Genomic DNA, 22,386 nt, shown 5'->3' on the forward strand with positions numbered 1-22,386 from the left:
AAGCCCCAGTCCCTGCTTTCATTCATAATTCCATAACAGCTGAATTTTTTTTCTTTTTTTCCAAGTGAGAGGAGGGAAGACAAAAAGACAGACTCCTGCATGCACCTCAATTGGAATCCACCTGGTGACCCCCGTATGGGACCAAGGCTCTGCCCATTTGGGGCCATGCAGGCAACCAAGCTATTTTTAGCACTTGAGACAGAGGCTCCATGGAACCATCCTGAGTGCCCTGGCCATGTGCTCAAACCAACTGATCCATGGCTGTGGGAGAGTAAAAGAGAGAAAAAAAGAGGGATGCGGGAGGGGTAGAGAAGCAGATGGTTGCTTCTTCTGTGTGCCCTGACTGGGAATCGAACCCAGGACATCCATAGGCCAGGCTGACACTCTACCACTGAACCAACTAGCCAGGGCAATTGAATTTTACCAGACACATTGCCAAAAGGAAGGGTTGAGATTAGTTCCAGATTACCCATGAATGGGAAGCATCATGTCTTCTGGCCTCATTTAATTATGGATAATGTCCTCAAAAGATTCACTCAAAGGAGTTTAAAGTATAAAATGCTAGGATGCCAATAATTTACCATGGTAAATGCAGACTTAAACAGCCTTCTATCAGTTAGAATTCTATTAACTGGCACTTCTACCTATCTATATAAAAATAAAAACTAGTGTTTCTCATAACAACCCTGAGGGAATTTAAAGGTTTTGTATTGCTACGTAACAAATTGCTCCAAAATTGAGCAGTTTTAAACAATAAGTATGCAATGACCTCTGTAGCTCCTGTGGTTTAGGAATTCAAGTGCCACTTAGCTAGGTGATTCTAGCCTGTGGTCTCTTCAGGGGACACAGTGTGTAACCCAGGACTACACTCATCTGGAGAATCCACCAGGGCCTGGAGAATCCTTTTCCAAGGTGGCTCTTTCACACAGCTGGTAAACTGGTGCTGGCTGTTAGCAGAAGGCTCACCTCCTTCCATATGCCTCTCTATGGACAGCTCGAATGTTCTTACAACATGGCATCTGGTTTCCCCCCGAGTGAGACATCCAAGAGAACAAGGTGAAAGTGGCAATGTCTTTCATGATTTAGCCTCAGAAGTCACTCTCAGAAGTCAGGCACCATCACATTACTCCATCGATCACACAGAACACTGAGCTACAACATGGGAGGGGATTTCACAAGGGCACGAACAGCCACAGGCAAGGATCGCTGGGGACCATCTCGGAGGTTGGCTATTACAAGCTTCCAAATGAAAGAATGATTAGTACTCAATATAGTTTTAGAACTATTTGTTTTAGCCTGAATTTTTGAAAATTATTCTTAAATATGATAACATGGTATTAATAAGGCTACTGGAAAACATCCTATAAACTCTGTGGGGGAGGCACTTAATAAATGTCTGTTGAACCAAACTAATCCAATTTTTTAACCCTGACATTGCACTTGCCAGTTCCAATGTCTTTCTCATGTATCACTTTGTGTATATTATCTTATTGACTTTTTATTAAATTCTGAATCATAAAAAAAATCTGAATCATAACTTAATAACTATATCATTTTAGTAACAATATTATTGATAGCAGTATTAATATTATTTGAAAATCAGACATTTAGAATACCTCAAAAACCATGTAAGTTAGAACTTCCATAGCCAGAAAAATCACAGAATCATAAGGGATCTTACATAGTTACCTAATTTGTTGAAGCTAAATGTTTGGTCCACGGAAATCCACCATATTACCCTTTCCATTTTTGTTTTATTCAAAACTTTCCACAATAAAAACAAATTAAAGAGATATATGAATCGAATACATTCATTTTGCAGATGAGAACATCTCTTCAGTATGTAAAGGAAATTACCTATTCAATTCATCTCTCAATATTGGAACTCACAAAGAAAAAAAAGTGCAAGGATGAAAAGCCACATCTTTAAATGATAGCACATTCATGAGATATCAAGAGATTTCACAAACAAAAAAATTATTCAGCAACATTCTTTAGCAAACATTTGTAGTTCTGAGATTCCGTTAGGGTAATAGCAGGCTGTGGTAGCTTATGAATAAACACTATAATACTAAAGATAGAGGTTCCATGTTTGCCGGGCTTTTTTTTTTAAACTGACATACTACAATATATTACTACTGTAGCTAATCCTGATTTAGAGTTTCAATTCGTGAATGAAAAATCCAGGGATAATACTGATATACAAAAGGGTTAAGATAAGCTTTCCTGGAAACTACAAGAATGGATCCCCTCCAAACAAACCTATTCTTATCTTCCAGAAACCTGGTGATTACTTTCAGCTTGAGACTATAGGGACAAGCTAAGGAGGGTGGGAGGAAGGAAAGGAAGAAGGCGGTACAGTCCTATATCGACCAGTGTTATGGTTTACATTGAGATTTGGAAGGCAAAGTAAATCTAAACAGAAAAATAACTCCGTCCTACCGATACATTTCCACAACAGCAGTGGCAAGAGCAATAATCATCGTAGAGAATGTGCAAGGAATATTTACTACATGACAGCACCACTCTTCAATATTCTACTAAGATAGTCTCTTACTTAACCATCACAGAAATCCTTTTCAACAACTAGTTAAAAGATGGGGAAAAGGAGAATAAGATTAAGAAAATTAAGAAACGTAACCTAGAGACTAAGTGGCAGGGCTGGGATTCAAAGTCAGCCCGTCCACTCCAGAGTACGCCTGAAGGGCTGTGCAATACGGCCATGAAATGGATCAATAAGAGCAGACAGCCATGGTATTTGATCCCATCCTAATAAGGCAGCACAAGAAGGTGTTCGATAATATAAATGCTTCTTTTGATTGGAAAAAAACTCCCAATGGTCTGACTGTGTGGCCATAATTGTATTTGCAACATTAGCATATAAAAGGTACCATTTCTTACTCAATGTTATGTCTACAAACCTACCAAAAGCCACCAAGTAAGGCTGGGGACTTAGATAATATTCCTCAATAAAGAAAACTGAAAATTGAATATGAGGTCCACAGTTCTATACATAAATGGACCACATATAAATACATAAAAAGCAAGATGAAAGAAATATAAAAGTTTGTTTCAAATATTCCTGACTATGCCTGAACTGCTATAAATTATTTCTTATCAAAACACTGACTTCCCCCTCTATTCTCAAGAAAATTGGTTCTATGTCACTGGCAGTGTTTTCAGATCTTGAAATCTTTAGGTTTTCATTAGCTCAACAATTTACCCAAACAAGCAACTGTCCCAACTGCTATCCCTCTTATGAAAATGTTGCACAGATTAACAAAAGGTATCATTGTGCAAGCCTTATAAAACCGAATGATCTGAACAAGCTGCGTTTAAATCCTTACAGGGACCAGGCTTATTTTCTTGAATACTGTAAAATCATTTCAAAGCAGAGAACAGCTCTGGCAGGTTTGCTCAGTGGTAGAGTGTCGGCCTGGTATGTGGATGTCCCGGGTTCGATTCCTGGTCAGGGCACACAGGAGAAGCGCCCATCTGCTTCTCCACTATTCCCCCTCTCCCTTCTATCTCTCTTCACCTTCGGCAGCCAGGGCTCCACTGCAGTGAGTTGGCCCAGGCGCTTAGGATGGTTCCAGTTGCAATGAAGCAAGGGCCCCAGATGGGCAGAGCATTGCCCCCTAGTGGGCTTGCTGGTGGATCCAGGTTGGGGGCATGCGGGAGTCTGTCTCTCTGCCTCCCCACTTCTCACTTAAAACAAACAAACAAACAAAAGCAAGAGGACAGTAAATACATATAATTGTAAAGACCTGGAGCTTTTCCTTTTTTAAAAAAAAAATATATACACATGATGCATTAAATTCAGAATCTAGGCTACTACACTGCTTGTCCTGAGACTTCATCTGGGACAGAGAAGTATGACGACCCCTGGAAATATTACCACCAGAGGCTCATGCCAGATATTATTGTTGACAGTCAGACTTGGGAGGAAAAAATGAAGTCTGAGTAGAAAGATCACCCTGGGAATTTCTCCTACCCTGTGGTCCACTAAAACTTACGGAAAATTACTTTCCCTTACAGAATGCGGGGGTGGGGGGGTGGGGGAGGAACATGACTTTAATGGTTAATAAAAAAAAAAGGTTGGAGAAATTTGTTTCTCACTTGTATTCAAGTGAAGTAAAAGAGTGATACCTGCTGGGATTATTCAGTTCTGCATATTATATAGTCATTGAGCATCTACTACCTATACCCATAGAATACAGAGAATGGTATGTTCACCTTCTCATGAATGGAAGGAAATATTCAGCACACTATCCATCTATCAGTGGTAGGAGGAAATAGTTCCTCTCTCTATTCAGAAGACTTTCCTGTTGCCTCTAAAAGTGTGTGTGTGTGTGTGTCTTTTAGTATCCATCACCACTACTTATGTAAACCTGTTTGCATATGTGATTGTCATATATTCATATATATTTGATAATTCAAAACAGGAAAAGGTTATTATGTCCATTTTTCTTCTGGAGAAGAGAAAGCTAAATGACATCTGTAATAAGGAGAATAGCTTTGTGATGCAATGAAAAGCAGGAAAATTACCTTTAACCTTGGCTTCTTGACTCCCACTTCTGACTCCCACATTTGGTTTGGTGATGTTATCATCCTAATTATCCCAGCTATACACAAAGTCAGACGCACATATACACTTCCCTATAAATTATTATATATTTTTTAAAAGGTAACATTAAATTGCCTGACCAGGTGGTGGTGCAGTGGACAGAGCATTGGCCTGGGATGCTAAGGACCTAGGTTCAAAACCCCGAGGTCACTGGCATGAGCATGGACTCCTCTGGTTTAAGTGCAAGGTCACCAGCTTGAGCCTGGGATCAGAGACATGACCCCATGGTCACTGGCTTGAAGCCCAAGGTTGCTGGCTTAAGTCTAAAGTCATTGGCTTGAGCAAGGAGTCACTGGCTGGGCTGGAGCCCTCTGGTCAAGGCACATATGAGAAAGCAATCAATGAATAATTAAGTTGCCGCAACTATGGGTTGATGCTTCTCATCTCTCCCTTCTTGTCTACCCCCCCCCTTCTCTCTCACACACAAAAAAAGTAACATTAAACTTATGTTTTCGGAGAATTTTATAACTCTCAAGTAAATGAGGAGCTATGGGGAATTGCAAAACTAGGCCTGGGAATTATTCGGACAAAAGTCAAAAGTTAACATTAGTTCATACAGAAGAGCCAGCACGCTTTCATATCAAGCCCCTGAATGATCACAAAGCGTGGATCTGTGTCCACACTTGAGCTTGCACCCCAGACAACCATTTCCTGTTGCCATGGTTTACAAGGATGAGTCATTTGGAGCCAGCCCTCCAGACAACTTGAGAGAGATGTCTTATCTTAGACCAATTTCAGAATTAACAGAATACATTCTTGGTAATTAGCAGTGCTCAGCAATACAGTCTATTAAAATATCAGATCAAAAACATTTGTTAATCTCTCTGCATGAAAATGATGGCTTGAGGTAAGTAAACTTGAGGGATTTTTTTTTCCTTTTATAAAACAGATAACTCGTCATTACCAGCCTTTTATTAAATGATCCATACACAGAGGCAATCACAAGGGGGAAAAACAGTTTCAGGTTCAATGTACTATAAGTAAGAAAGTAATTTATAACTTGTCACTAATACACCTATTAACCTCAAATCATACAAGATTTCATCAGAACAGACTTTATATTCCCACATACACACACACAAAAAGGAGTATTCACACCGAAATATTAGATGTCCAGGAGGACATGACATCTCTTAAACCAAGAACGAGAAAAATGAACATTTTATTGCATCTACAATCAATTGTATATTCAAGTCCAATGCAGCCTGCCAAGAGCACCTTGTAAACGTGTCAGGAGAAACCCACACAACAAGACAACACCAAAATCAGAAAGTTGGATGAAAACAAAAATGTAGCACTATTATTACTATCACTGTTCAACTGAAGGAGGAAGAAAATGTGGGAAGAAAAATATGCTTTTTGGATCTTACTGACAAGGGAATTTTAAGTCTCTTGTAAATATTCATTTGGATAAATATGACCTCTAGTACAGAAAGAATTAAGTGCATAGAAGTAAGGAGAGATAAATAAATTTAAAAGCTATAGCTTCTTAGTTGGCTAGACACAACTACAACAGTGTGGAATAGCGAAGTGATTATTCTCTTTTCTTGGTTTGGGTATATTTTCCATTATATCCGTAGTTTCTCTTCTTCCTGATTCATTCTCTGCTCTGAGATTCTTTATTCTATACTAATAATTAAACTGAAAAACAAATGTGCAGACAAAGGAAAGCAGGCAAGAGGAGCTCTCTAAAACTGAGACCTTTTACTAAATACAGAGTACACCAGTGACAGAGAGTGGAGAAAAATCATTGATTACCATTTTTTCACCTATGAAATATTTTGACCTCAAGAAAACTTGCCAGTATAACAACTAGATAGATCTCTTGAGGAAAAAAAAAAATGAAAATCCTATTTCTAGTTAAATAGAAGTCCTCTATTTTTTTCCCCCTTTGTTTTCACATGACACAGTTTCAGGGAAAAATAAAAACCACAGTAAAGAAGTGTCTCAACATAAACCAGACAGAATAGGTTGTATGCTCAAGTGGCTCAGTTTTTTAAGAAGTACCAACTTATACAACTACCTGGTATAGTTACACACAGAGTAGGAACCAAACACAAAAGTCTGGTGTTACTGCATTTTCGTGTCTTCAAGACTAAAGTCTGAATCTAGTTATGTATTTCAGACAAGAGTTGCTCTGCCTCTTCTATTCTTTGATGAGCTCTGTCTGGCTCGCATGGTTCTCTCAGCACCTCGACCAGCGGTTGCCACATCAGCCAGCCTGGACTTCGGGTAGCAAGCCTCTGAATGTTAATTATGATCGACTCAATTCCAGTGACTGGGAAGTGCAAAACCAAATGAAATTCAAATAGGGATAATTAAGGTAAGAAGTTGCATGTTCCTTATAAACTAGAAGGGAGAAAAAAGAACTGTCTCCCAAGTCTTCTAAAATTAAATTTCAAAAAGTACATCAACAATTTAAAAGGGAACTTTCTCCAGAATTAGATTAGGCTGTTTTAGAAGATAGGTTTTCCTTTATACCCATGGCTGATAGGCATTGAAAACATATGCAGCCCTTACAATCCATGTAATACTTGGAGCACTGAAGCAAGATGCAGAACTAGGGTTCTGACACACAGGCGCCCAGCTTAGAATGCATTTCTGCCGAATCAAGGGAGATCAATAGACTCAGGAAACAAATATGTTGATGGATGAGGACAGAGTCTGAAAGCAACCAGTTCGAGGCGACCACGCTGCAGGTTTCGCGGCTCTTCCCATGTTCGCAGAACGAAGAGGTTACAGACGATTTCCCTTTCCTTTAAGAGGGAAAAGGGGAAAAAAGAGACGAAGGGAGGAAAACGAGTGAAGGGAGGAAACAGAATGGAGCTGGTGGTGAGGAAAGGGAGAAAGAAATGAGAAGAGAGAGACACGAAGAGGGGCGGGGGAGTAGGCAGGAAAGCTATGATGTATGGACCCTCGCCAGCCACCCAGCTTAGCGCTCCATCACCCCCAAGCCTGCGTCCCTCGTTCGCTCGTCTGGATACGTGGGTCTCCCGGGGGTCCGCTGCCCGGGTGCTGACAGCCCTCCCAGACACCCCAGCTCAGCGCAGGCAACACGGAGCTGCCCAGAGTAACCCACCGCAGCCAGTCCATCCGAGCCCGCCACTCCCTGGACCGCGCTCGCCACCCACCCTCACCCCCATCACTAGTCTCAGGAAAAAGCCGAGAAGAGCGCAGAGATGGGAAAATCAGAAGGGAAGGGGATGTGGGGACCAACCAAAAAAAAAAAAATGTTAATAATGCGATCACAGGTCCTGTGGGACCAGCAGGGCAGGGGACCCATGGCAGTCACCTGGGAAGGAACACGCTGTTGCAAATACCCCGGGTTGCGATGGGCTGGGCGGTTTTCCACAAAAGGAAGTTTAGTAGGAGCGCGGAGGTTTGCAATGGACGAGAACGAGATCGCAGCCTTACCTGACCGAGGTCAAGCCGGCAGGCCGCGGAAATCCTCAGGTTTGCGATCCTGAGCCACTTGATCAGGTTACTATGGAAATCGTCTTAAAGAGGTGGAGGGAGGGGAGAAAAGCACACAACCCAGGCACATCCTGGGCACCCAGAAGGAAACTGCCGGGGCCGCCGAGCGAGCGCGGGCTCGGGACCAGGCGCGGCGCCTCTCCCGGGCGGGCCGGCTTGCTCTGTCCTCCCTCCCGGCCGGGCTGCGCCTCCCCGCCCCGCGCGCCGCAGCCGCCGAGCAGCCCGCGGGCCGAGCGAGCCCTCCACGGCGCGCAGCCGAGAGCAGGAGCGGGAGCGCGGGCGAGCTCACAGCCGCCTGCCGGCTCAGGCGGCGAGTGGCGCTGTTTCCCAACCGCGCAGCTGGAATTTAAAGAGACAGACGTGTCGCAGGGTGTGGGGCTCTTGCCCGAGAGAGGAGCCAGCAGGACGCCCCTGGTCTGCGTCCGAGCGCAATGGAGTCAGCAAGCCCTTTGAGAAAAGTTTCCTATGTGGAGGTCAGCTTCAGTCTCCTCTCCTGAACGCAGAGCTCAAGCTGCAAGGAGAGAGAGAGAGAGACTTTTTCACCCCTCCCTTGGAGCTAGGGGGGAAATGATTTGTATGCTCAACAAGTCATACACCTATTTTCAGCTCTTGTTCCCGTCCTTGTGCATCGACTTTTTTCATTGAAAGCACAGAGAAACAAATGGGATTCACTCCTCATTTTCTGTCAGACTCTAAGCAGAGAAGCGGAGGTTTGAGGCAAGGTGGTGGCGGGAAGATATAGCTGTCGAATACCCTGGAAAACCTGTTTTTTCTCTTCCTCTCTCAACCAAAGAAGCATCTCCTGTCTTTTCCCTCCCATGTTGGGGAACAGACTTGAAGATATCATCTGACACCTCACCTCCCACCGCAGGCACCTTCTCTCTAAAGCCATGAATGGGAGCTGCTTCTGCTGCTGAGAATAAGCAAGAATCTAGCAGAAAAAAAGCATCAGTCTGGCCCTTTTCTTCCCCTAGCTAAAAGCATCTTTCAATTGGTAGTTCTCTCACTGCTGTTGCAAATGAGGCTCAGATTTCTGCTATTCTCAACATACAGCCCAAACAGAATGTGTTTTATAAATTTACATGGTTTAATGACACCACGTATTTATTTGGACAACCAGAAATTATGATCCAATCAATTTAGTTTGTCATTGTAACCATCACTTTTCACTGCTTTATATACTCAAACAGCCTCTTTGCGGTACCTGTTCAAACCTAAATTTTTCCGAGGGTTGGAGAGGAGGCAGTAGGGGACTCTCCTTATGGTCTTGTCAAAATCGACCAAACTGACTCCACAGTGACTCTTGCATAGGGTAACAGACACCCATAAATGTGCATGACACTGTCGGGTTGGTAAAATGTATTCTCAGGAGGAATGAATCTGCCACCAGCATCAACATCTTGTGGGCAGGAGGCACATATTATCTTCTACCTTGGACCTTATATATATACTGCTCACAAAAATTAGGGGATATTTTATCACTTCATATTCATTTTGAAATATCTTCTAATTTTTGTGAGCAGTATATTTTATAAGCCCTACATACAGCAAGGATGCTGCATTCTAACTCCAGTGTCTTCACGTTTCTCACCTCAGGTGTAATATTTACATGTTTATTTGTCTGCTTCGTCACTAGACTGGGTGGCAGGGATTATATAGCTCATTATCCCTGTAAACCCAAGTGCCTAGCACATAGGCCAAGATATATTGAGCACATAGGCTCAATGAATAAAAGGTTTGGGAGAGAGGGAGAGAGAGAGAGGAAGAGAGAAGACATTTGGATTGTTGATATTTGTGATGATGATCCAAGACAAAGGAAAAAGTAACATAAGGGAAGCTAGTCATAACATTAGAAGAAAATAAGAGGATTACTAATTCTGAACTCCTAGTATGTATCAGATATCAGGTTAAATGCTTTGCAGGTTTGGTATTGACTGAGTGTCTCCCCCCGACCACCACCACCAAAATAAAAATTCACATGTTAAAATCTGTAATGCCGGTGGCCAAGGCCAGGCAGATTCACATGGGATTCGGGCGGACAGTAAAGGAACTGCAAACCTGGAAAGCTTTGGACCATTCCTGTTTAACAGATTCTCACATCAGCCTACAAGCAAACAGGCGGGGGAAAACCGCTTCTCATGGCAGCAGGCTAACGTACGGTAAAACAGCCCCTCAGAGTGGCGAGCAAGCGATCCTCCCTGAGGACAAGCACCCATAGCCTTACATAGGCTATACACACATGACTCTGCCACGTGCTCACACTAATCATGCAAAGGGCAAGCAAGCAAGCCTAACACAGCTGTTTTCCCTACGAAATCTAATCCCCAGTATTATGCTATTTGAATGTTGGGCCTTTGGGAGGTGATTAGGTTTTGAGGGTAGAGCCTTTATATGTGGAATTTAGTACCTTTGTAAATGAGAGCTCTCTCACCCCTTCCTCCCTGTGAGGGCACAATGAGAAAAACCAGAACGCTTGTCCTCCCCAGATGCCAAGTCTGCCAGTGCTTTGATCTCAGATGTTCCAGCATCCAGAACTGTGACAAATAGATGTGTTGTTTAAGCCACCCAGTCTCTGGTATTCTGCTCTAGCAACTCGAAAAGACTAAGACAACGTTGCTGCATCTATTCCTTAAAGCAATCCTGCAAGATAAATATTACATGACATACAAGAAATCTAAGGCGTGGAAGAGTTAAGCTCAATGTCACACAGCTGTTAGGCGGCTGTTGTGGAGGTAAGGGAGGGAAGATACACTTTACTGTAAGTAACACAAAGGCAGTTTTCCACCGGTATAAATAAGTTGAATGTGTGTCTTGTAAATGTTCAAGTGCATTTGGTTACTCTGACAGATGACAATTGACCTCTTACTCTCCTCCCCTCCAGGAAGGACTCAGCCTCGCTGGCTAGGTAGGGACCTCTAAGGCTTTACGGATGCTTCCCTGGATCAACAGTCTGCAGGTTTGAGTCCAACAGCATTTCTGTGTGGCTGTGCTCTACCTATTTACCTTATCCTTAATGGTATATAATCGATCAGCCAAACCAGATAAGTAAAAGTCTATTACAGTGACAGGGCCAAAGCCCTTTACTTGTACTTCCACCATGCTACATTTCACTGTAATAGAAACATTAACTTGCAAGAAAATATGTGAATAAATTGAAAGGATGAGAAATAAAATTATTCATACTGCTTTTGGGTATTTGTCCAGACCATATATATTTACATATGTATACAATTACATATATATATAATTTTTTTTCCTTCAGAGATTCTCATTTATTTGACCTAGCATGTGACCCCCCAAAAAGTGAATTTTTTTTAAAGTAAGTGGATTTTATGGACATTTGAGATGCCTTCAATTAACAATTTAGATAATTTACTGTAAATATACCAACTTGCATAGCCAATGAAATCAGTTCAGTATAAAGTTGGGAACCATACAATGATTGCAAAAAAATCAGTACAGTACTTCTCTATAGGAACGTTTGTTTTCCTTGAATGTTGTGTCCTTTGCATAGGATTACGCTAAAATTATGAAATTCAGGTCCTGACCAGTTAGTTGACTTAGCTGTAGAGTGTCGGCCCAGCACGTGGAAGTCTTGGGTTTGATTCTGGAACCTGGTCAGGGCACACAGGAGAAGCAACCATCTGCTTCTCCATCCCTCCCCCACCCCTATACCACCTCTCTCTCTCTCTTTCTCTCTCTCTTCCCCCACCTCTCCTACCACAGCCATGGCTCAAATGGTTCAAGCAATTTGGCTCCAGGCACTGAGGACGGCTCCCATGGCCTCTCCTCAGGTGCTGAAATAGCTCCATTGCCAAACAACAGAGCAGCAGTCCCAAGTGGGCAGAGCATCGCCCTGTATGAGGTCTGCCGGGTGGATCCCCATTGGGGCACATGCAGAAGTGTATCTCGGCCTCCTTGCCTGCTGCCTCTCAATAAAAATAAAAAAAAAATTATAAAAATTCTTACAGCTGGAAGGTCTCCTTACACAGTGCTCCTTAACTGTCACTGCATATTGAAATCACTTGAGGAGCTCTCCACACTCTTAGTATTTGCACCTCAAACCAATTGTATTGGAATCCTGAGGACTGGCATCTAGGCTTCAGGGTTTTTACAGCCTGCCAGGTGATTCTAATTGGCATGCAGGCTGAAAGACCACCTCTGTTGCGAGGACATGGAGTGAACTTCAAACCCAGCTGCTCCTAAGACTCACCCTGGGATATTGTAAAGGACACCATGTTTGCAGCCACCTACAGAGATTCTGCTTCATCTGGTCTGGGGTGCGGCGCAGTTCTTTCCACATTTTAAAGCAACTCTAAGTAATTCTACTGTTGAGCCAGGGTGGAGAGTCACCATGTGAGACCAGGGGTTCTTAAAGTCGAGTCCTTAGAGCAGCAATATCAGCATTACCTGCGGACTTGTCAGAAATGCAAATTATCACTCCCACCCCAGATCCACTGAATCAAAAACCCTGGGGTGGGGGGGGGGGCAGCACTCTATATTTCAACACATATTCCTGATTATTCTGCTGGGCACTACAGATTGGGAGCCACTGCCTTGCAAAATGGTATTAAGGATGTCATTCTCCTTGAGCATGAAGAGATCAGCATTATCTTCAGCGAACACCTGTTGTGCTCCTACTGTGGTGGTTCTAGAAATAATTTCTAACAAGGTTCCAGGTGAAACTCATGCTGCAGGTCCAAGGCTCACAGAGAACCATTGCCCAATTAGGTGCCAGGCCCTGGATTAAATATTAAGAATCTTGAGATTTGTTTTAATTTTCTTTTTTCAAAAAGAACCTATTCCAAAATAAAACCAAAGCCTTGTGGCTTTATCAGCTTATAAAAAGAAAATTCTTTTGCCCAATCACCTAAAGTGAAAAGTTATAGAAGGATTGTGTGTATGATGCTTTTTTTAAAATATTTATTTATTTATTTATTTATTTATTTATTTATTTTTTACAGAGACAGAGAGTGAGTCAGAGAGAGGGGTAAACAGGAACGGAGAGAGATGAGAAGCATCAATCATTAGTTTTTCATTGCACATTGCAACACCTTAGCTGTTCATTGATTGCTTTCTCATATGTGCCTTGACCATGGGCCTTCAGCAGACCGAGTAACCCCTTGCTGGAGCCAGCGACCTTGGGTTCAAGCTGGTGGGCTTTTGCTCAAACCAGATGAGCCCGCGCTCAAGCTGGCGACCTTGGGGTCTTGAATCTGGGTTTTCGGCATCCCAGTCCGACGCTCTATCCACTACGCCACCGCCTGGTCAGGCTGATGCATTTTTTTTTAACTACTCTGACTTACCTTGGAATAATGCCAGTGGCCGAGGCCAGATAGGTCCACATTGGATTCAGACAGGTGGCAGCAGAACTGCAGAGCTGGAAAGCGTTGAGCCCTTTACCATTTAATAAAGTCTGACAATGGTGGACAAGCAAATAGGCAGCAGAAAACCTCTTCTCATGGTAGCAAGCAAACAAACAGCAAAAACAACCCCTCACAGTGGTGGGTAGGCCATCCACAAACTGCCATCCGCCATCCACCACTGCCACCCTGAGTGCAAGCACCCGTAGCCTTACATAGACTATACACATGTGACACTGCCACATGCTTATGCACTAATCCAGCCAAGTGTTTGCAGCTAGTAAACCAGCAAGCAAGCCTAACACAGCTGTTTTCCCAGCACTTGGTCAGAAAAACCATCAGCACTCAGAACTAAAAACTGGGACACTAGTTACAGATGGGATTGTGAAGCGTTCCTTTATTTTACTAGGCTTAGAAAAACTTCAGGAAAAAAGAGAGAGAGAGAGAGAGAGAGATGATCTCTTTTTTCCTCAAACCCAAACACCAGATACAGGGCATAAGAAAAGAGCTGATAAAAAGTTTCTCTAGGCCCTGGCTGGTTGGCTCAGTGGTAGAGCGTCGGCCTGGCGTGCAGGAGTCCTGGGTTCAATTCCCGGCCAGGGCACAAAGAAGAAGCACCCATCTGCTTCTCCACCCCTACCCCTCTCCTTCCTCTCTATCTCTCCTTCCCCTCCCACAGCCAAGGCTCCATTGGAGCAAAGATGGCCCGGGCACTGAGGATGGCTCTGTGGCCTCTGCCTCAGGCGCTAGAATGGCTCTGGATGCAACGGAGCAACGCCCCAGAGGGGCAGAACATCGCCCCCTGGTGGGCATGCCGGGTGGATCCCGGTCAGGCGCATGCAGGAGTCTATCTGACTGCTTCCCTGTTTCCAGCTTCGGAAAAATGAAAAAAAAAAAAAAAAAAGTTTCTCTAACTGCCAGTAGTAGTCAATCTGATCTCTCCTGCCCACTAGTGGGCATTCCAGTTTTCATGGTGGGCGGTAGCGGAGCAACCAAAGTATAAATAAAAAGATAGATTTAACTATAGTAAGCTGTTTTATAAAGATTTATTCTGCCAAACTTAGCAAAAATCTGGCATAAAGTACTTGGTAAGTAATTATTATTATATGCTTTAACTTGCTGTAGCTCTGCTTTATAAATATTATAAAGTAAAGTTACTTCTTTACTTTATAAATCACCATTACTGTGGAACCAGTGGGCGGTGAGAAAATTTTACTACTAACAGAGATACGAAAGTGGGTGGTAGGTATAAAAAGGTTGACTACCCCTGAACTACACGACTGAAGTGACTTACTTTCCCAAAGAGGCTACTCTTCCTTCCTATGAGTGCTTTAAGAAGAAAGAAAAACCTGGTCATTCTAAAAAGACACATACTGTGTTTCTTGGGGCCTTTGTATGAATGTAGTTATGCAAACATGGTCCATCCTAACCTACAGATGTTAAAGAAGCCCTGATTCCCACAGCCTGGGCTCTGTTCCAGGGAGGAACACAGAAGTGCCGATCACTAAAAGCAAGCACTGTGTCACTAATCTTTGCCTCTGGTCAGGCAGCCAAAGAAAAGCCCCAACCAGAGCACTCAAAACCAGACACCTCAGACTGTGAAATCTCCTTTCATCCTTTTAGCTGCTTGAATTGATTTCAGGCTGCTAACCTAGGTCCTTGAGGAAGGATCTTTGGGGGATAAGCTCTTTTCTATAGTATGAGACCCTGCCTCTATTTGGCAATTGCTTTTGAAAGGTTCTGAAATACACGGCAAAACTGCGTTTTCTTTCTGAAACTTCTTTGGGATCAATGGCATTTCTCTGCTTTAACAGAAAAGAGCTCCAGGGAGAAGGCCCTAAAAAAGCTCTGAGTGGCCAGCCCAACCATCAGATGCAATTTCTGACAAGAGAAAAGGCTTAGGAAGAGTGATGAACCAGCCTGTGTTTGTGTTTGTCTGTACTTCCCCCAATAGCTGCAATGTTAATTACTACCGCTGCTATGGAACTACTTACTCTAGACAGCTCTTAAAGTTCTACCAGAGCTGGAGGAAGTAATAGTCATCGTGAAACTGCAAAGTGTCACCTAGAGTTCTTTTCCTAGACATACACACTCAAATAAGCAATGCAGCTTCAAGAAATGTAAGTTGCTTAGGTGAACAGAAAATAGCAATAAGTGACCTTTAAAAAATGTGAGGGGAAAATGTAAAAGGAATGAAAAGTAGATAAAGATGATGAAAAGAAAAGACATTTAAGAATTATTTTGAGAATAAGTGGCAAGGTGGCCTTCATTTGAAAAGCGTCAGTTACAGACAGACATCTGGCATAGTTTCATTATGGAGTTGATCTCCTTAGAAAAATACAATGAAAAGCTAAGTTTTCAAATCAGAGGACTCCAAAATAAAAAATAAAAAATTAGTACCTGTATTTGAAAGGAGCAATGAGGTTACATAAGAAAATGTCCCTGCTCTTAGGAGAGTTCAGCTAAACTTACACTGAAATGGCTACAAAAATAAATGCTTATATAAGAATAAAATGTGTTTCTTTTTCTTATATAAGAGGAAGAATGTATCCCTATACATATAGATAAATAAAGAGGATACAAATGTGATAAATGTTAAGGAAAGGTATATATTGAGGAATTGTAACAGACATAAGTTCTCTGTAGTTTAAAAAAAATTTTAAGTAAAAATTTTAATTAAAAAATAGATTAATACCATTTCTGCAAAGCAAGTTGCACAAAGGCAAAATACAAGGAGAGTTTAAAATGAGAATCCTGGAAATTGGTTTCAGTCCATTCTAAAAACCATTAACAGGCTATTGGTGGTGTGTTCCCTTCTTGTATCACAATTATTGCATTAGAGATGTGGCACAGGCACTTTAGCACATCATATACTCTAAGAAAGTAATGCAGAATACCACTCTGTACTACAGTGACCTTTCTACTATTCTGCACATTGATTTCCAGGCCTTTCCTGTTCCCCCTTGTTTACAGGCTTGGTTGATTACCTAGAAGAAAACAAACAAGCCTCCCGGCTCCAAAGCCAGCAAGCTGCGAGTCCTGCACATCCATGCTCATCAGTGTTCAGAATACATCTCTCTCTCTCCCAGAGGCCTCATGACAACCATTATTGTTGGTCTGGAAAACAGCAGCACCAAGAACCTTCTATTTATTTAATTTATTTATTTATTTATTTATTTTGTATTTTTCTGAAGCTGGAAACGGGAAGAGACAGTCAGACAGACTCCCGCATGCGCCCGACCGGGATCCACCTGGCACGCCCACCAGGGGGCGATGCTCTGCCCCTTCGGGGCGTCGCTCTGTTGCAACCAGAGCCACTCTAGCGCCTGGGGCAGAGGCCTAGGAGCTATCCCCAGCGCCCGGGCCATCTTTTGCTCCAAAGGAGCTTCGGCCGCAGGAGGGGAAGAGAGAGACAGAGAGGAAGGAGAGGGGAAGGGGTGGAGAAGCAGATGGGCGCCTCTCCTGTGTGCCCTGGCCGGGAATCGAACCCGGGACTTCTGCATGCCAGGCCGACGCTCTACCACTGAGCCAACCGGCCAGGGCAAGAACCTTCTAAAAGGACCAGTTGAAGAGCTATAAGCAGTGGCGAGCTCCTCAGAGGTACTCAGTTGAATAGCAGATTTATACTTTTCTATATCACAAACAGTGACAGTAGAATTTATAAACCTCTAGAATATGTGGAGTGCACATAACTTTTGAAACCATCATCTATCCAGATTATTAATATATGTTTTCTATCATTAAGTCATCATGACCTGAAGTTTTAGTAAATGTTTTTACCCATAAAAATGTCCTTCCTTATACTAAATTTACCTGAACACTGACACCACTGACCCACACTGTCTTCTCTAAAAAGCCCCTGCAACAAACAACCGCTACCCCGAGCCACACCTACATCATGAAGGACGAGGAAGCTGGCACCTGCCTGAAGCCATATGACTGAGAATTTCCCAGCGGACACATATTCCCATAAATAACCAACAGGATTAAATGAGAATATGCCAGGTATATTCAATTTCTTCAAGGCAACTGCCCTATTTCTGTTAGAACAATCCTGACTTTCTAGGTGTGCAGGGAGAAAAAGATTTTGATATTCAGTACTTAGTCAACACTTACTTGCACAGATTTATTATCCTTTGGGGGAAAACAAGCAAAAATGGAAGCACTAATAAGCATGAAAATAAAATGGAACAAAGAGTGATCCCCCCCACACACACATACCAGAGGATATAGAGAAAAGATAAAGTTACTAAAAGTTAATCACTCTTGCTGCAGATTGACAGCATAAATCAAAATTCAAGATGTGGTTGCTAGGTAGAGACACCAAGAGAATGTTCTCCTTTCCTCACAGAAATAAAGAAGCAGGTAAAGGACCTTCAATTTGAGTAGCTCAATATATACATAGAAGAATTATACATTCAATTGTTCTCAACGGTGAATAAAAGCCCCACTCTCACGGGACACTCTAAATCGTAAATGGAAAGCTAGTGTCACACCTCAGTTATTCAGCCCTGTACAGAGTCTAATTGGATATGTAAAAAGTTCACAAACATGAGAGTTTTGTTCCTCTCATGGAACAAAATCAGTAGATCTTTGTAAATGCCTAAAAGGAGTCCTGTTTCTCTCCATGTATTCAGAGTTCCAAGTCCTCAACTGAAAGTTATATGGAACAGGAGAGTGAGGCAACAGTCCTGAATTCTTCTAGTAACTGCAGGTAGGTAGATGTCAGTGAATTTTACTCATTTTTATTTCAACATGCATGATGCCAGGAGTGTTCCTTTTTCTCATACCAAGAGACTGACTAGGGCCACTGTAATGCCAGTGGCCAAGGCCAGGCAAGTTCACATTGGATTCGGGCAGACGGTAGAGGAACTGCAGAGCCAGAAAGTGTCAGGCCATTTCTGTTTAAAAGAATCTTGTAACAGGGTGAGCAAACAGTCGAGGGAAACCACTCTCATAGCAGCAGACAAACAAACAGCAAAACGGCCCTGCACAGTGTGGGGCGGGCGGGCAGTCAATCCGCCCTATGCCATCCGCCATCCGCCATCCGCCATTCTCCTGAGCACAAGCACCTGTGGCCTTACATAGACTATACACAGGTGGCACTGCCACATGCTCACGCACTAATCAGGCAAAGTACAAGTGAGCAAGCCTAACACACATGTTTTACCAACAGCCACTTTAGGGAGGAACTTCCTTAGCTTCCATCTGTGGGTTCTTAGTTTCTTCTAACCTTTTTGGCAAAGTGCCTTTAGGAACAAAAACAACAGCACAGACCAGCTTAGTGATTTTCTTGTTCCACCCACAGAATGCCCCTTAAACCTTAACTGTTGGGAATTCAAATATGGAAAAGTCAACTTATTACAAGTAATGGACAAATAGAAGATACAGCCCTCAGGCAAAATGTGAGTTAAAAAATAACATGAAATATAGCTTTTTTTTCATAACTTCACCTAAAATACTCAAGCTACACATTACATTTTATTTAATATAGATATAGATATGATAGATCTATATCTATATACGATAGATAGATCTATATACGATAGATCGATATCAAGGTATTTGAACCTATACTGTATGTTTTACTGCATGAAAAAAACCCTTAAATCTCTTAGTTCCTAATACATTATATGTGAGGTTCAGTTTACATGTCTATTGAGAATGATCTGTCATAGGTATGATTTATGTTTCATTAAAATCCACTGCTTAAGTGCTTCCTTATTGGCACTTAAGTGGTATCAAAGCATGTGTATAAGAGTAAGTATATGTATACAATAAGCTTTTATTTGATTTCAAACATTTTCTGTTCCTTAAAAGATCCTTACTAGCTTAACAAGGATACCAACTCTGTTTATGACAAACTGAGATATTTGATTTTGAAACCCCTGGCATTTCACTCACTGTACCGCTCTCCTGCATAAACACACGTTTCAAGTCACAGGTGCTATCTGCGATCCTGAAAGGAAGGAGAGGGACTGAATCACGTGATATAAAATGCGGAGTCATAGCTCAGCTCCTGTAGTAACTGTCAGAGAAGAGCAGATGTGAAATGCTAATGTCTGTCTCCTTGATATTTTGCAGAATTGTGAGATTTTTCTAGTAATTTATAAACCTGTTGAAGTCTTAAGCACTTACAAAGCCAGCTTCATTCCCAGCTTAAACAAGAGTCTTACCTAAAAGAGCAACACTTACCACTTCTTTGTGCGTCCTGTGTTAATACCACTTATCATTAATCTACCTGAGGATCAAAGTTTATTTGAATCTCCCACCTTTAGTGGCACACGGGAGCCAGTTAGAACGACGCTGCTCATGCTGGTGAAGATAGATGATTACATTGCTTACAAGAAAATGGCACAAATATTAATATTTCTAAAAGCATCTACATAAGAACCATTCCTTTCTTTTCAGTGCTACTAACTAGGGTATGAGTGGAAAAAATATAAATTGAATGCCGGTCCTAAGAACACAAGGCCCCAAAATATTTCACTAATTTAAAATTGAAGAAAACTGAGCAAAAATCTCATAGAGAATAATGTATAGATGTTAAGAAAATATATTGTCTTTCCAATTAATTTCCTGAACTCTGAGGTCTTTAAGAAGTGATGAGATTTTCATGAGGGAAAGCTTAAAGTGACTGTGGAAGGCAAGTTCCATTGAAGGCAAGTGCGAAGCCTTGGCAAGCACTACTTTTCAAACATATATACGTATCCATAAAACTAACTCAGAAGCATCTGACGTCCTTTGAGAATTTTAAGAGATGACTCAATCAATATATTCATTTGAAAACTGAGATCCAGAGTCTGTAGTCAGGATTTATGACCATTCCATTACTTTATTTTTTTCTAAAATTGTCACTGGCCTTTCTACAGGCTGGTACATCCTGATGTCTGTGGGAGGTTTCCAACTCTGTTTCTAAGTTCTGAAAAGAAAAGAGTTTATAGCACTTTTTTTTCTGTAGACCAACTTCTGAAATTATTCAAAACTCTTTCATAGGAATCCTTTGTGAGGGTATATTCTACCCATACAAGTTGATGATATTTGTGTCCAAGAAGTCAATTTTGAGAAAAAAAAATAAGTTGGGAAATAATTGTCATGATTATAACCTATAATTTTGTGATTTATGACTTTTCTATAGCACATGTAATCAAAGCAATAATATCATAATACATGTCATTCCCTAACAGGGTTTATAATAACTTCATATTATACTGTCATTTACACAGCAAAGACCTTTACTTCTTCTTTCAACATTGTAATTTAATAATGCAAACACAGCATTTTCTTCAGCTGGCTCAGATTTCTTCACTTCAAGATATTTTATAATTTTGTCTAAAACATAGATCTTGCCAAACTTTAAATTTAAGTGTATCTCAGGAGTTCTTGTGTGATGGAACAGTAAGAAGGCATTTCTTCAGAATAATTAATCAGTCAGCAAATTTAGTGTGAACCTACTATGTACAAGGCAGAGTGACCCCACTATAAGAGATTACAAAAGTTAAGGAGAACCATTCCTGCACTAAAGGAGCTTTCTGTCTACCTGGGATGACAGCATCTGAAAATGAAACATTTAAAAAGTAATACTAGAGTATATATACTTCAAATGAGTAGTCTATTATTAAGAACAACCAACTTTTATAACCCTTAATTTAGATGTTCTGGAAAAATGGGGTTACACTGAGCTAGAGACATATAATGAGAACTTATAGAGCCTTGATACTGAAAATGTGGTCCAAAGACCAGTGACGAATGCGTCAGCCAGAGGCTGGTTACAAATGCAGATTCTCAAGCCTCAACCCAGACTGTGCATCAGTCTTAATTTTCACTGGATCAACCATAACCTATTAAATTTAAGACTGTACTGCTATGGAAGAAGTGATCCTTGATCTGGGCCTAAAAGATCAAAATAGGTAAAATTGTAATCATAAACTGAGCACAGAGAGGGAATGGCTTTGAAAGTTCAACTAAATTTATTTTAATGTTTGCAGTGTCCAAGAATAAGATATCTTAGAAGTGAGGTATGTGGGGAACAAGAACATCAATTAGGAAACCATAGCCTGAAAAAGAGACATTATGTATTTGGGGGATAGTCCATGCAAGTTCTTTTCTTCTATAAGGAAAAAGAGCTAAAGGCAACATTTTCACATGAACCCAAAGGGGAGAGAAGCAAACCCTGTTGGTCAGAGACTGAGATTCATTGAGCTGTGTCTTGCTGGTGGACCTGAATTCTGTTCCTCAAAAGTATGAATTATCCTGGCTGTTCCTTCACTAGAGAACAATCCTATAATTCTAGATTTTGTGAAATGAATACACCAGAGCAGAGTTTACACATCCCACCCATCTGGGGGGTTGGGGAAGTGGGGTACAGGCATCTGGAAACTGGTGTCATCCTTCTCTGCTTTGTAGGAAAATGGACAGGAGAGGCAGCCTCCTGGTCCCTGTGGGAAAGCTTATTAATTAAGTAGATTCCTATTGTTCAAATAGAGTCAAAATATGCAGGGTTTTTTGTCTGAGAACCAAAGTCCCAAGAATAAGATTCTTCATGAGAAATAAAAGGCCCCTCCTGAACCCAAGACACCAGAATTAGAGTTTATAGAGAGGGTAACAATATTCTATACCTTTCAAATTAGAACACATTTGAGGGTGAAACAGAAAATTATTCAAAATTATACCAGGATAACAGATGTAAACGGAGACTATCCTGAGCAAACCTGTTACCCTATAAATTACAGTGTTACCCTATAAATTACAGCGTTCCCCTATAAATTACAGTGTTCTTAGACAACAAATGATATATAAAATGCCTAAAAAATCAGAATGGAAATCCACTGAAATCTCTCACTTTTCAAAAGAATATCTTGAGCCTCTTATTTTTTTCATCAGTACGCAGTGCTGTACCTTCTTATTTGGTACTCTTTCTCC

This window comes from Saccopteryx bilineata, chromosome 2 (assembly GCF_036850765.1).
Source record: "Saccopteryx bilineata isolate mSacBil1 chromosome 2, mSacBil1_pri_phased_curated, whole genome shotgun sequence".
Classification (NCBI taxonomy): Eukaryota; Metazoa; Chordata; class Mammalia; order Chiroptera; family Emballonuridae; genus Saccopteryx; species Saccopteryx bilineata.